The sequence below is a fragment of the Passer domesticus genome, chromosome 6 (genome assembly GCF_036417665.1).
Source record: "Passer domesticus isolate bPasDom1 chromosome 6, bPasDom1.hap1, whole genome shotgun sequence".
Classification (NCBI taxonomy): Eukaryota; Metazoa; Chordata; class Aves; order Passeriformes; family Passeridae; genus Passer; species Passer domesticus.
Genome location: NC_087479.1, coordinates 8,319,107 through 8,332,784, shown reverse-complemented (window position 1 = coordinate 8,332,784; position 13,678 = coordinate 8,319,107).

The window sequence follows — 13,678 nt, the reverse complement described above, 5'->3', positions numbered from 1 at the left end:
AGAGCTACAACTTCCAAAGGGGTTGTCTGTACAACTGGAGTTTCTGCAATGGCCTCATCCTTCCCCTAGGTCCATCCCTCTTATCCCAGCTGTATTCTGGGAGGATGCTGGAATGTGCATGTTCTCTGAGCTCTCTGCTTCACAGCAGCACCAGCAGTGAGCAGAGGAGGAGGGACAGGACCTGCTGATGTGGTTCAGACACTGTACAGCATTGCAAAGGAACACTTCAGTCACACAGGGTGTGCAACATGAATGGTTTGTGTTGGAAGGGACCTTAAAGATCATCTCATTCCAACCCCCTGCCATGGGCAGGGAGACCTTCCACTATCCCAGGGTGCTCCAAGTCCCATCCAACCTGGCCTTGGACACTTCCAGGGATAAGGTAACCACAGCTTCTCTGGGCAACCTGTGGCAGTGTGGGTTCAAGGCTTTAAGGGACAACCTTATGAGGTCCTTGCTCAGCTCCAGAGTCCAGTTTGCTCTTAGCACAATCATGTCTCTCTTCCATATTCCAGCAAAACACAGATTCATTAATATATTTCCCCCACCTGCTTATTGAGCTTCCTTTTCTCCCTTCCCATCCTCTGTGTTCCCCTCTTTGCAGTAAGCCTTGCCCAGTTTCTCTTACCAAGGTGGAGCAGCAGTGATCTAGGAATGCTTCAGGATGCATCCAACCATCCTGCTTACAGTCCACAGGTGAAAATCTTTGAGACAGGTCAGGTGAGCTCCCAGCTGAGGAATGGAAAAGGAGGGTAGATCCAGGCTTTGAAAAGGGTGAGCCACAGCTGAAGCATTTGTGGTCCAGAGGGAGCCTGGAGACACCTGGCTCCTTGTAGGATGGAGGCCTAAACAGCAACTTCTTAGGCCTGCTCTTGAATTTTCCACACATTTCTTGATCCATCCTTATTGCCTGCCACCACATTTCCACCACTGCAATGTGTTATTCCCATTGGGAATGTGGAAACGTGGCTCTGTATGGATAAGGTGACATGAAGAAGTAGCTTTCAGAAAGTTATGGGCCTGTGAAGCGTTTACAGTAAATGAGGGCAGATTTCCTGGGTGTCCAGGCAGACCAAGCTCCACATCCAGCCATGCCTGGGCAGCTGCTGAGCTGACAGTATGTGCTGGTACCCACAAGCTTTGGCATTCCAGCCAGGAAAAGGACAGAGCTGGATCCAAGCTCCCCAGCCAGAGCATCCCTGGTGTTCATGCAGACAAACTCCTGAGTGATCTCAATCCAGTGGAGATTATGGGTTTGACTTGATGTAGAACAACTTCTGATGGCAAACATGGGAGTGGGCTGTGCTGGCCCATTGGAAGTTGTTTTCTTTGGTTTGTTTATTGTTGGTTTTCTTGTGAAGATTTTTCTCAAAGCATTTAGTGCTGGTACCTTTTTGAGCTCCAAATTTGGATGAATAAATGTCCTGGTGAACAAACACCAAATCTTTGCCAAACCACATCTTCTGGGAAGGAAGGGGGTCAGCTCCTGAGACAATCCCTGGGGAGCTTTATGCGGACAAGTTGTACATGCTGGCATCCAGAAGCCCTTTTCTCTAATTTTCCTAAACTCAAAATCTCACAGAACCTTCCTTTGTGTCATGGGGCCTCTTTTTTTATAGTGTTGGGAGAGGATTTGAAAGCTGATAGGACTTGTCAGGGTCTCCCAGTCCCTCAGACATGAAGGCACAATGGTCTTCCTGATGGGCCATAATTGGACTTATCAGTCCACTGGTGTTTAGTTCTGGTGCACGACAGACCAGGTTCTGGTGGTGCTGGGGACATGTGGCCATTTCCCTTCTTCCATATGGCATGGTTTGGGGAGGGAAAAAAAGCACCACAAAGGATTTGGAGAAGTTTTCAATGACTGAAGATCACACAGGTGAAGGGTAAGTGCCAGAGATGGAGTTCACAGAAAATATAAGTTTTGTCTGCGTGGCTTTTCCATGGGGCAGGGGAGCACCCAGAACAGCTGTTCCTGAGACAACATTGGGAATTTTCCTGGCTGAGACAGCTTAAAACAGGAAGAAGATTCCTTGGGAAGACTGTTGAAAGCCTCTGGGCTTTTTTCACACTTCAGATACCAAAACTAGGCTGATAAAAACTCACACAGAGCCATGGAGAGCACTGAGTATGATTCTGTGCTGGTTATGCTGGTCAGACTCTTCGCCTGGCACTCAGGGCACAAAAACAAGGAGGGAAAGCACATTAGGGAAAAAAAAAAAAAAACAAAAAAAAAAAACCCCAAAAAAACCCCACAAAAAAAAAAAAAACCAAAAAAAAAAAACCAAAAAAAAAAAAAACAACAACAAAGAAGAAGAAGAAGAAAGTGCCATGGGGACCATGCACCACCCACATGGAGAGCTCCATATGTTCCCAGCACCAGCCCAGCAGCCACCAGCCCATTAGATGCTCATTAACAAGTGTAGATGTTGGCAGCAGCAAATTTGGGGGCCCACAAAAGTGCCCCCTCTTCCCTCCCGAGCCCTTGCTTTGAAGATCCCCAACCTCCTGCTGACACACATCATGAGGAGGAGCCTCTAAGTGAGAAGTTCCTCAGCACCACCCGGTGCACTGAGGGTACAGCCTCTGAGGATGGATGGTATCCAAATGTTTGGCAGAAATTCCAACTTTCCTTACTTTTAGGCGTATCTGTGGCTTTTTGATACTGTAAACAACTGACATAGGCATGGAAGAATAGTGTATCTGAAACAGTTTATACAAAAGAATTCCATCTGTCAGTCTGTTTACAGTTCACATGTGAAAAGGCAAAAATCTTTAAAAGGAAAACCCCGAGGGGAAAAACATTTATATATATATAAATATGTGTATATATACCCCATACATATATATAGGATATGCTACAAATAATTGTTGAAGTGGAACAGTATCAGTGTACATTTTATTTTTCTCTTGAATGCACTTTTTTCTTTTTCTGGTGTAAATTAAATTTTCCCAGTTTGCTTTCTAACTTATTCAAAACAGCACAAAGAAAGCAGACTGGAATTAACAGGGTGGTTTGAACTTTTTTTTTTTTTTCTTTTCCTTTTTTTTGTAACAAAACACTTTCCAGTCTTAAAGTTGTCCTAAAGCTTCTTGAAACTTCATGCACAAGATCATGGTGTTGCAGTAAAGAAGAAATACTGCTATTACACCCTTGAGAATAACCTTGAAACCCGGCTGCTGTGTTATCTGAAAGGGGATTTTAGAAATTGCTGTGAGAGCTTTAACTTCTGCTTGGACTGACACCAAGGAAAGCCAGAAACGATCCAGGTTTCATGTCTTTTCTCAAGGGAAGGAAAAATGCTGCATAATTATCCACCTCCCTCCTAAATGCCAGAAGACAGAACCTTGGAGACAAACATGGCAAAGGCCTGATTTTGTAATATTTGTGCTGAGCTGAACCAAACCTGGATAATGCACAAGCTCATGCATAGGTGTCACACAGGTTACAGGCACAAGCAACCAGGGCTGTTTTTAGCTGTGTTTTCCCCCTTTTTGGATCCAGTCCTGTGGGTGCAAACTGCATTAAAATAATTTGGTGTTCATGAGGGGTGAGGGATTTGTCCTGTACAGAATCACAGAATCCCCCTGAAGAGACCACAGGGATCATTACCCACTGCTGGTGGCAGACATGTGCTGAGGACCAGGGCTTTTCTGGATACATCACCAGGGAGGATGTTTCAAGGACCAAACATGGGTTTTCCACCCCTGGAGCATGAATTTTCCATGGACATGTGTGACAGTCCCTTTGACATCATGCTCAGGGAAGCTTGGAAGGCTGTGGGAAAAGGGTATTCTCACAGGGACACCCCCAAGGGCAGGAGCAGCACCATTCCATGAGCACTGTGTTGATTCAAAATCCAGCAAAAGTCCCATATTAAGCTCCTCTTACCCTCCTGGTCTTTCTGGCTTGGTTGCTGCACATCCCAGGCCCTGCTCTAATGGCCAGGGCTGTGTTTTGCTGTTTGTGTTTTGGAGCCCCACAGATGAAGCGAGATGGGTAACAACACAAATATTTACATGTGGCAACCGTTTGTTTTAATTGCATGGGATGAAATCAAGGTTTTCTGTTGCCCCTGCAGCAAGGGGAGGAAGTGGGGGGTGTTTTTATGGGCATTCCAGAGCCCAGCCAGCCTTGGGAGGTGAAGGAACAACATTGCCCACCAGCTTGACCAAACATGTGCTCCTCATATTCCTCCACCATGAAACAGCTCTTTTTTATTGTGTCTTGGCAGGGCTATGAGCCTGCAGTCCTGGTACCATAACATCCCACTCCTGTGAAAGTCCATGGGGCCAAATTCCGCCTGTTGTGTCTCCCAGGGAGCAGGAACAAGTGTGGAGCAGGAACACACCTGTGCCCACCCTCCCGCAGATGTTATGAGCTCTGGGAGACCCTCTCTGCTCCATCTCACACAGAGGGCAGCCCCAAAGAGCAGGAGAAATAATAAATACAACGAGGTGTCTAATGGGAGGCTGTTGCCAGTATGTTGAAGTGTTATGGGGCAGTTTGGGCTGGTGTTGGCTGTGATTTTTCCCAGGAGATTTGCCCAAGCTGAAAACCCAGAGCAGAAAAGGGTCACCTTTTTGGAATGTCATGTCTGCCAAATCCCCTCCTATCTCCTTACCTGAGCTGTGTGTGATCAAAACTGTTCAGTTGCTAAGAAACAATGAAAAATTGAAGGAAAGATGCTGATTTTTTAACATTAAGAAAGAAGAAAATAATAAAAAAAAGTCCAAAACAACCAGTAACAAACATTTTTAGGGAAAAGGTCATAATAATTACGTTCCCACTGTTTGCCAGCATGTGCCTTATTCTACAACATATGAAGAGATGTGTTGAAATGCTATCTCAGAATGTTCAAGACCAAGAATATTTCTTAGAGGAAAAGGTGTATTTCAGAAATATGGATATGTGTATTTTTATCTTCTTGTTTTGGAAGATGCTGTCATAGTCTCACAGTCTCTGGGACCAGCACTGCTATGACGGGAGCAGCTAAAGGCAGGAAATGGAAATAAAACTTTTAAACTGATATTTTCAATTTTTATTTGTTTCACCTGGAGAGGTGAGAAAGTGGTTTTCCCCAGAGATACCCTTCCTGGGTAGAGCTACTGGAACAAGTTCAGCTTAATTTTAGGAGAAGCCTAGTCTTGGACTACGCTGTGCTGCCAGATGTGGATCCCAAACAACTTCCCTGCTGAGAAGCAGCTATGCTGCCATCCCTGAGGAGGCCTGGCCTGTGCCACCACCATGTCTGGACATTTGATGGGTCAAATGGGTGCCTTTGTGCACAAAAGATCCACCAGACATTCCCGAGGCAACCTGGCTTCACCCAAACACCAGCTGGGAGCCAGTCTTGCTGCTCATTACAGAGTGGCAGTTTTATTTGTCATTTTAATTTATTTGGCACTTGAAGGCTCAATTCTCTTTCTTTTGCCATCCAGCCCCTGCTTAAGGGTGTGTTCTGTGCAGCCATTCCTATTTTTTAATATGGTGTTCGGAGTTAGTGATTTATGGGTCGTTTATTTTGGCTTAAACAGAAACCCCAGAATTTCAAGGGCTTCATGGTACCTGTGTTTTAGGAAAAAGGAGATGGTGTGGCACCTCAATTAGTACTGCAGGACAAGAGAGAGGGATACACCACCCATGGTATGGACACCCAGACAGATGCCGAGGTCATCCTGTGAAGTATTTTGGATGTTTATGGCTCCTGTCTGGGACTAACAGAGAGCTTTGAAACACCATTTGGCATGAGGCAAAGCCAATGGATGAAGGTGGGTTTTTCTCTAGTCAGAATTCCCATGGAAATGGGGGACAAAATCCCCAGAGTAAAAGAAGGCACAGACTCCCTAATCTTGGCCATGTGGGGATGTCGCCATGTTGGTGGCTGTCAGATAAAACTGTGGGGCACAAGCAAAGCTGGTAAAGAGACGTTGTTTCTTTTCCATGTTAATTTGAAATATATTATTTAATAGCATGGAGCAGCCTTGACCAAAGGCAGATAAAAAGCGTACGTAAATCCAGGTTGCCTTGTTTGCTGGCATCCTGGGATGGAGCCATCTCATGGAGCTGTAAGTATTTAAGTAGGACACAGGAGTCAGGAATGTGGGATCCCTTCTGAATCAACACCGACACCTCAGCCAGTGGGGAGTTGAGGTCTGAAACAGTCATATGGCTAGAAAATGCATAATTACCATGATCAGCCTGACTGTGCTGGCACATCCCCCCTCTTTCCATCAACGAAGGCACAAACCACCTGCCCAGGAGAAATAACACAAGAGGTCTCCTCCCAGCTTTCCAGCAGTGACACCATTTCCCTCCCAACTCTCCCATCCTGCTTGTGGTTACAGCCAGGTGAGAGCAGCTGAAGGCCCATGAGTCCCCCAGCCCCAGCTGGGCGTGACCCTTGGGCAGTCCTTGGACAGGGGACAGGTTGTGCATTGAGATGGCCCTACAGGGACGGAGAGCATGGAAGGCAAGGACTGGGTGGGAATGCCAAGGATGTGATGCCTTGGGAAGGCTGACCTAGAACAGAGACTAGAGAGAGTTAAAGAATAAACTTTATTTATTAGGAGGCCTCCATGGATCCACCTTGGGCAGCACAAGAGCCCAGCCAGGGCCGCACCCAAGATGAATCAAAATAGTCACAACATGCCCAACTGGTCACAGGATCTCACGCTTTTATAAGTTTTGGTCCGTTTGCATATTGGAGTTGATTGTCCAATTCCAGCTTTAGCCCATGCAGTTCCATCCCCCTTTGTTTACTCTCTTCAGCCCACATTGTTTGTGCTCTTGGGCCTGAGATTTGGATCATTTGTCCTTGGTCCCCAGCTTGAGAAGGAATTGCTTTGTACTCTACTCTGTGAAGAGAGCTCACCATCCCCTAATATGAAGCCCAGACCCACACATTAAAGCAGCATAGAATGTGAAAAATAGAAAAGCTAAACCTGAGGCATCAGATACTCAGCATGGAGGCAGGAGCTCAGAGCCTTCAAATTTCCCTGCATAGCCGACATCCCCTCCCTCTTTGCTGTGGAGGAGCTTTGCCATCCTGGCTTGGGATGGCTGGACACAGTTGGGATGGCCGGACACACGCACGCCTTGGTGATCTCCACAAACACAGCCGGGCCATTACATCAGCCCTGGGTGGGGTGGCCCGGCCGGAACGGCCTCCAGACAGCGCAGGATGTGACCCACTCCGCCAGTCCCGGCTCTGCATCTCGGGATTGCACACAGACAGCTCCCGGCCTCCAGTCCCCCTCCCTCCCTCTCTTCTTTTAACCTCTTGTTTCTAAAGTGGTTTCTAAAATAAGCCCAAGTCTCGGCAGCTGCGAAAGGCGTTTGCTGTCAGAATTGGCCCCTGTGCAGACGGACTGGATACTGCAGGCGCTTGTTTTGCATTTTAAGCCTAAACATCCCCCCCCTCCTTCCCCTGCTTTTTGCAGTTCAACTCTTAGTTTTTAATAGTCCTTGTCATGATGGAAAGTGCCAGACTCCAGCTGTTCTTCCCAAACCTCTGGGAGAGGCCTGGTTACATCTAGTTCTCATAAATCTTGAATCCAGTTCTAGCAAGTCTTTAAGCCTGACCACTATGCTGCCTGGGCAGTCTGTGATTGAAAACAGGAGCAGAGGAAGAAAAGAGGAAAGTGGGGAAATAGAAAAAAGACTTCACACTTGTAGTCTGTTTCAGAAAAAGCCACCAAAAGGCACAGCATGTAAGTCACACTGAGATGAGAGTCAGGGTGTTCTCTAGAGCCACCTTATAAGCAACTTGTGGCATCAGAGAAAAGGGTGGTGGAGATCGATTGCTTGCAAAAACAAAGGCAAGATTCACCTGGCTTCCACAAAAAAATGGCTGGGAAAATATTCTTGGGTCAGAAACTTTGAGGGCCTCCAAAATGAGATGCGGAGATCCTAAAGCTCTCTGAAGGATCTTCAACTAGGACAAACTGGTCTGGTGTCTCCACATCTGACTTATGTCTCTTGTGGATTTGGCCTTCAGGGTTGAAAAACAGCAACAGAGAAAAAAGGAAAGAAAAGGAATGTAAGAGTACCCTCTCATTTAGGAAAAAAGGTTAGTGTAAATCCGTCTTCCCCAGTGCTTGGTGAGAGAGTTTAATCAAACAGAGCATTGGCATCTCTGATCTGGGTTATTCCTTAAGCTGTGAAGCCCTGGAGTCCTGTGGGATCCAGGCACTCACCATGCTCAGGGATGGGTTGGAGTAACCAGCATTGGCAGGGACCTGCAAAAGGTTCCTCTTCAGTTTGAAGGAGGAGCTTCTTACATCTGTGGATGGGATTATGCTTTAAATCCCTTCCCGGTGCTCTGGGAAGCTGTTCCAGGCCTCTGCAGTCTTTGCTACAGATGTGTCAAGAGGCAAGAGACAATCAAAGTGTTGCTATGTGTCTTTCCCTCCCCATGGCATGGAAGAGGAAAAAAAGAACTCTTCATTTCTTGGGAATAAGATAGAAAATACCCAAGGACCACTTAGCATATAAAATATCCAGGACAGGGCTACACTGGATTTCATACAGTGGGAAGGATTGAAAACTTGTTTAAATTCATCATCATCATTAATGGAAACTTTAGGTGTTTGCATCCACATGTGAGACTTTGGGAACCATCACAGAGAGAACCACAAGAGAAAAAAAGGTACAATAAACAGAACATAAACACACAGACTTCAACTTTCTGTTAGTTGATACACAGAGATCCCTTCCAGCAAGGAACAGAGAGATCAGCCAGTAGCATTGAAACAGGCACGTGTTTGGATCATGGAAAACCAGTAACTCAGGGGAAATGTGGAAGTCAAGTGCCCTGTGATGGATGGACGGGCAATGGCTTTTTAAGTATCTGCATTTCAAAGAAGCATAAACACCAGATTCTGCAAGTGCAGCTTAACCTCACCTGACTCCAGGGACACCTTTCCACTGCCTCCAGTGGCTGTTGGATGGGGCCTGCCAGAGGCACAGGTTTCCACGGAGAAGCCATGCACTCAAGCAGCTACATATTTAAATACTCTAGATGAGCCTCCTTCCTGGATTTCCCAACATCTGTGCTTCCTCGCCTTGGAAGCCATTCCCCTCTTGGATCTGGACACTCGGAACGTGCGGAAATGAGCGGGAGCAGCTGAGGACAGCAGTTGTGAGTGGAGCAGAGCTCTCCGCAGTGATACGGGGGAGCACCTGCGGGTGCTCTGCTAGAGCTGCAGCCCAAATTCCATTATTGCTGCCACTGCGTTGGTTGGGGCATCCCTCCACAAGCCAGGAGGGATGCTGGGAGCCCACAGGATGAGGCAGAATGCTCTTCTTCTCTTGTCCCTTCTGTCTGCAGCCCGTGCCAGGGCTGTCTTGCCCTTTGTGGAATAGCCAGGCTCATGCCAAAGGTGGTTTTGCTGCGTGGCTCATTTCTTACCACAGACACGTTTCCAGGGCTGTTATAAAGCTTATCTCCTCCTGTTATTTCCCAATATCAAATCACAGTAAGAAAACAGATTTCCCTTTGCTGAACACAGGTAGTATTACACTGGGGAGTGTTAATGGCTTAAGCAAAGATTTTTCCACCTACAGGCGAGTGACTGATAGTTTATCCATCTGCTGCATAAAACCAATGCTTAAATCCCATCTTTAATGGGTCATATCACCTGTGGTTTCATAATAACTCTGGATTTTCCCCTGAAGGAAGATGCAAAATAATGAAAATTAGTACTTGGAAGTTAAGGGATTTTTTTTCAGTTCAACAAACAACAGGGAGCCCATCACTTTTTTAAGTCAAATTGTCTTGAGTGATTTTGTCGTAGGTCAGAGGGAGGTCAGACAAGTTAGGTTTGGTCTTTTTCCTGCGTTGTCATCTCTCAGCAGGAGGAGGAAGTTCACATCAGCAGGTGTCATAAACACCAATTTCCCAAAATTTCATAATCATTTAGATCTAATTACAAGACACACATGGTTTTTTACTTTCCCCAGGAAGACTTTGGGGAGTGTCCACCACTAAACCAAATAAGAAGGAATTTGCAGTGATTTTGCTGCAGTCAATGAGTTTGCATTTTTAATCCAGGAAATCCAGTTTAATTCCAGAAATTTATTTTAACTGGCTGTGTTGCTCCAGGTCAGTTCACTTACTGCAGCATCGCAGAGACAGGGAAGGAGATTACTTTTGCATTTTTTTTTCAGTGTGTCCATCAGGAAAAGACACACCAATAAACTGAGTTGTAGACAGTGTGGACACTTGCACTCCTGCCTCAATCTCTGCCTCCTACAACAGAAATTCCCCTGCTCAAAAGCAATTTGACCCAAATCTAAAAGGCTGAGAGAGACCTGAGTGTTGCCAACTTTGAGTTCTCAGTTTGTTTTAAGAAGGTAAAGGGTGTCAGGAAACCACGAATTCTGTTTTCTCTGGAGATCACCAAAAGTGCCATGAGTGATGGCAACACGTATCTCGTGGTAGACTCCTCATGACACTGCCTGAGCTGTTTATGCCCCTCAAGGGTGATTAAGACTGGGTCACTTACTTAAAGATCTCATTTTAGATATTGGCTGGTGGTGTTTGTCCCTCTGCACTCCACCCTGCAGAGATGCAACTCTGTGCTGGTGCTATCTGTCCCTCTGGAGGCCATGCTGTGGAGTTTGTCCTCATGGATCTCCATGGTCCCCTTCTGTTCTTCAGCCTGAGGGGACATCCACTGCCTGCAACCCTCAGGTGGGTGCTGGTGAGTAACTAAAGAGCAATTTGCCTTAATGGAGTGGTACAGGACAGGGACACCTGATTTACTTCATCTCTGGCACCATGATTTACTTCATCTCTGGCTGCCCCTTCTGAGGGAGCTAAGCCAGCACAGAGAGGGAACACTGCTAATGTGGACACTACAGTTATCCTTATCTCAGCTTTCTGTCTTTGCTGATCATTAAATTATCCCACAGCCCATCACAGAGAGGCCTGCAACATCCACAGCTCTATTATTAAACCTCCTGCAGCAGTAAATCCCCGGGCCTGACTGTGGACTGTCAGTACCTCCTCTGATTTATTCCCCATTTAGCCACCATTTGCTTCAGAGATAAAAGGGAGCAGCCACCAGTTCTGCTCTCTCTGTGGCCCCTCAGTGACAGCAGTGACAGCCTCGGGGAGAAGGTGCTGAGGCCCCCATGGTTGTCATCATTTGCCAGAAAAAAAAAAAAATTAAAAATCTTCATGTGGAGATGCCCCAATGCAGACTTGCATTTGTGGGCCCAGACCACCTGTCAGCCTAGAACTGTGGAAGAAATTTATTCCTGATTCTTTCTGAAGTTCACAAATCCTCTTTGCCACAAACATGGCCAACACCACCATGAATTTGGACAAGGCTCCTGCAGGCGCGGCCAGTGCTGCTGCAAACACGTCCATGAGGACATTCAGCAGTGCCACAGGGATGCCATCCATGGGCAGAGAGAGGCCAGGACAACTCTTTACTGGGGCACGTGCAGCTGGGCCTCCAGGGAAATCCAGGGAGGTATTATGAGTCCAGTGTGAGCCCAGCTGGGCAAGAAGGCCAATGGCACCTGGCCTGCATCAGGAATGGTGTGGCAGCAGGAGCAGGGCAGTGACTGTCCCCTGTGCTGGGCACTGCTGAGGCCACCACGTGCTGTGCCCAGTTCTGGGCTCCTCAATTCAGGAAGGACACTGAGGGGCTGGAGTGTGTCCAGGGCAGGGAACGGAGCTGGGGAAGGGTCTGGAGCACCAGGAGAGGCTGAGGGAGCTGGGAAGGGGCTCAGCCTGGAGCAAAGGAGGCTCAGGGGGGACCTTGTGGCTCTGCACAGCTCCTGACAGGAGGGGACAGCTGGGGGGGGTTGGGCTGTGCTCCCAGGGAACAGGGACAAGACAAGGAAAAACAGATTCAAGTTGTCCTGGGGAGGTTCAGGTTGGACATCAAGAAGAATTTTTTCATGGAAAGTGTTGTTAAGCATTGGAAGGAGCTGCCCAGGGAGGTGATGGAGTCTCCATCCCTGGAGGTATCCAAGCAATGCCTGGATGTGGCACGCAGTGCTCTGGGCTGGTGATGAGGCATGAATCTGTCACAGGCTGGAGCTCGCTGATCCTGGATTTCTTTTCCAATCTCAGTGATTCTGGGATTCTATGATTAAAGGGACTGGGAAACCCAAAGAGAATTTAAGGAGGGATGGTCCTGGCCAGGAGGCAACTCTATCCCAGAGCACCAGATGTGCATCTTGGGCCTCTGGGGCTTCCCAGGGACACTGGGGAGCAGGAGGCTGCTGACCTGTGCTCTGGGGTCCTGACCATGGCAGGGCAGAATGGCCCCACTTTCTGCTGTTCACAACTGACTTGTCCCTGTGGGGGGAAGCTTAATTGCCTGTCTTGGCCTGGACAATACTTAAACTCATTTTCTGGACTCCAGAGGGATTGTGGTTGGCCTGTAACAGCCCCAAACACACTTTGATTCTTTTTATTTCCTGGACTCCTAAAGGGATCCTTTTTTTTGGCCTGTTTTGGCCCAAAGCCCTGTTTGATTCACTTATTTCCTAGACTCCCAAGGGAGTGTGGTTGGCCTGCTTTGGCCCTGTCTTGCTGTCACATTTCCATGCTGGTATGCAATGCATCTGCACGCTTTAGATTCCTCTACTGCTTGTGCTTTCACTGTAGGCCAAGGCTGGATGTATTTTGCAATATTTCGGGAAATATAAATACATTTGGTCTGTCTCCATGCAATCACCTTGCTGAGATTTTCCTGCAGCCTTTCACTGCCTCATCTTTTCCACTATTGTTATATGGCAAGAGGCACTGTGAGCTCAGCATGGCCAGGTGGATAGAGGATGCTCCCTGTGGGATTTGCAGCAGGGAGCACCCCAAGAGAGAAAGGGAAGGACCCAAAGAGGAGGGAAGGTGGAGAAAAGCTACAATCTGCATGGTTACTGTCCCTATTAAAAGTGATTTCGTGGTTGTGTAACTTTGTCACTGAGCCTGCCAGCTGCTTTCCCACAACAAGGAAACCCCAGCTGTGAGATGTCCCTGGTCATGCCAATCCAGGTACCACGGGTGACACATGGTGCAAGCCGAGGTGTGGGACTGGCTCTGTCATCATCCCATGGGTGACCTGATTGCACAGCCATCCCTCCAGAGCCATGAACTAAGGAGTTGCCACAGCTGGTGGCCCCTGCTCAGCACACACAGAGCATAAAGCATAATCCCCACCACCCCTGCTCTGACTGCCCTGTGTTACTTGTACAGCCCCTGAATGACCAGCAGAGACCCTGCTTGGTCTCTGTTGTGATGGAGCACAGATCCTTCCTCTCCACAAAATCACAACTGAGCAGGGAGCTAAGATGCAGATGGCCTCCACTCCATGGAGAAAATGTGCAGAGAAAAAGTCCTTCATACTGTCTTTGAAAAAAAAAAAATAAATTTCCTGATGATTTTACTTGCCTCTACTGAAACAAGTTGAATGGTGACTTCCCAGTCCCAAACTAGTCTGACACTGGGAATAGTGGCAGAACAAGCTGAAGAGGTGATGGATATTGCTATTCTCCTCCCTCTCCTTGAGCACCTCTTGGACTTCTCCAGCCACCTCTTGATCTGTGTCTGCTCACACTGAGCTCAGCCTGTACCAGTCTCCCTTATCCTGGCAGAAGGTGCTGCCAGCACACAGAATATGAGCACTGGGAGAATAAACAGCTGGAGGTCTGGGTTCC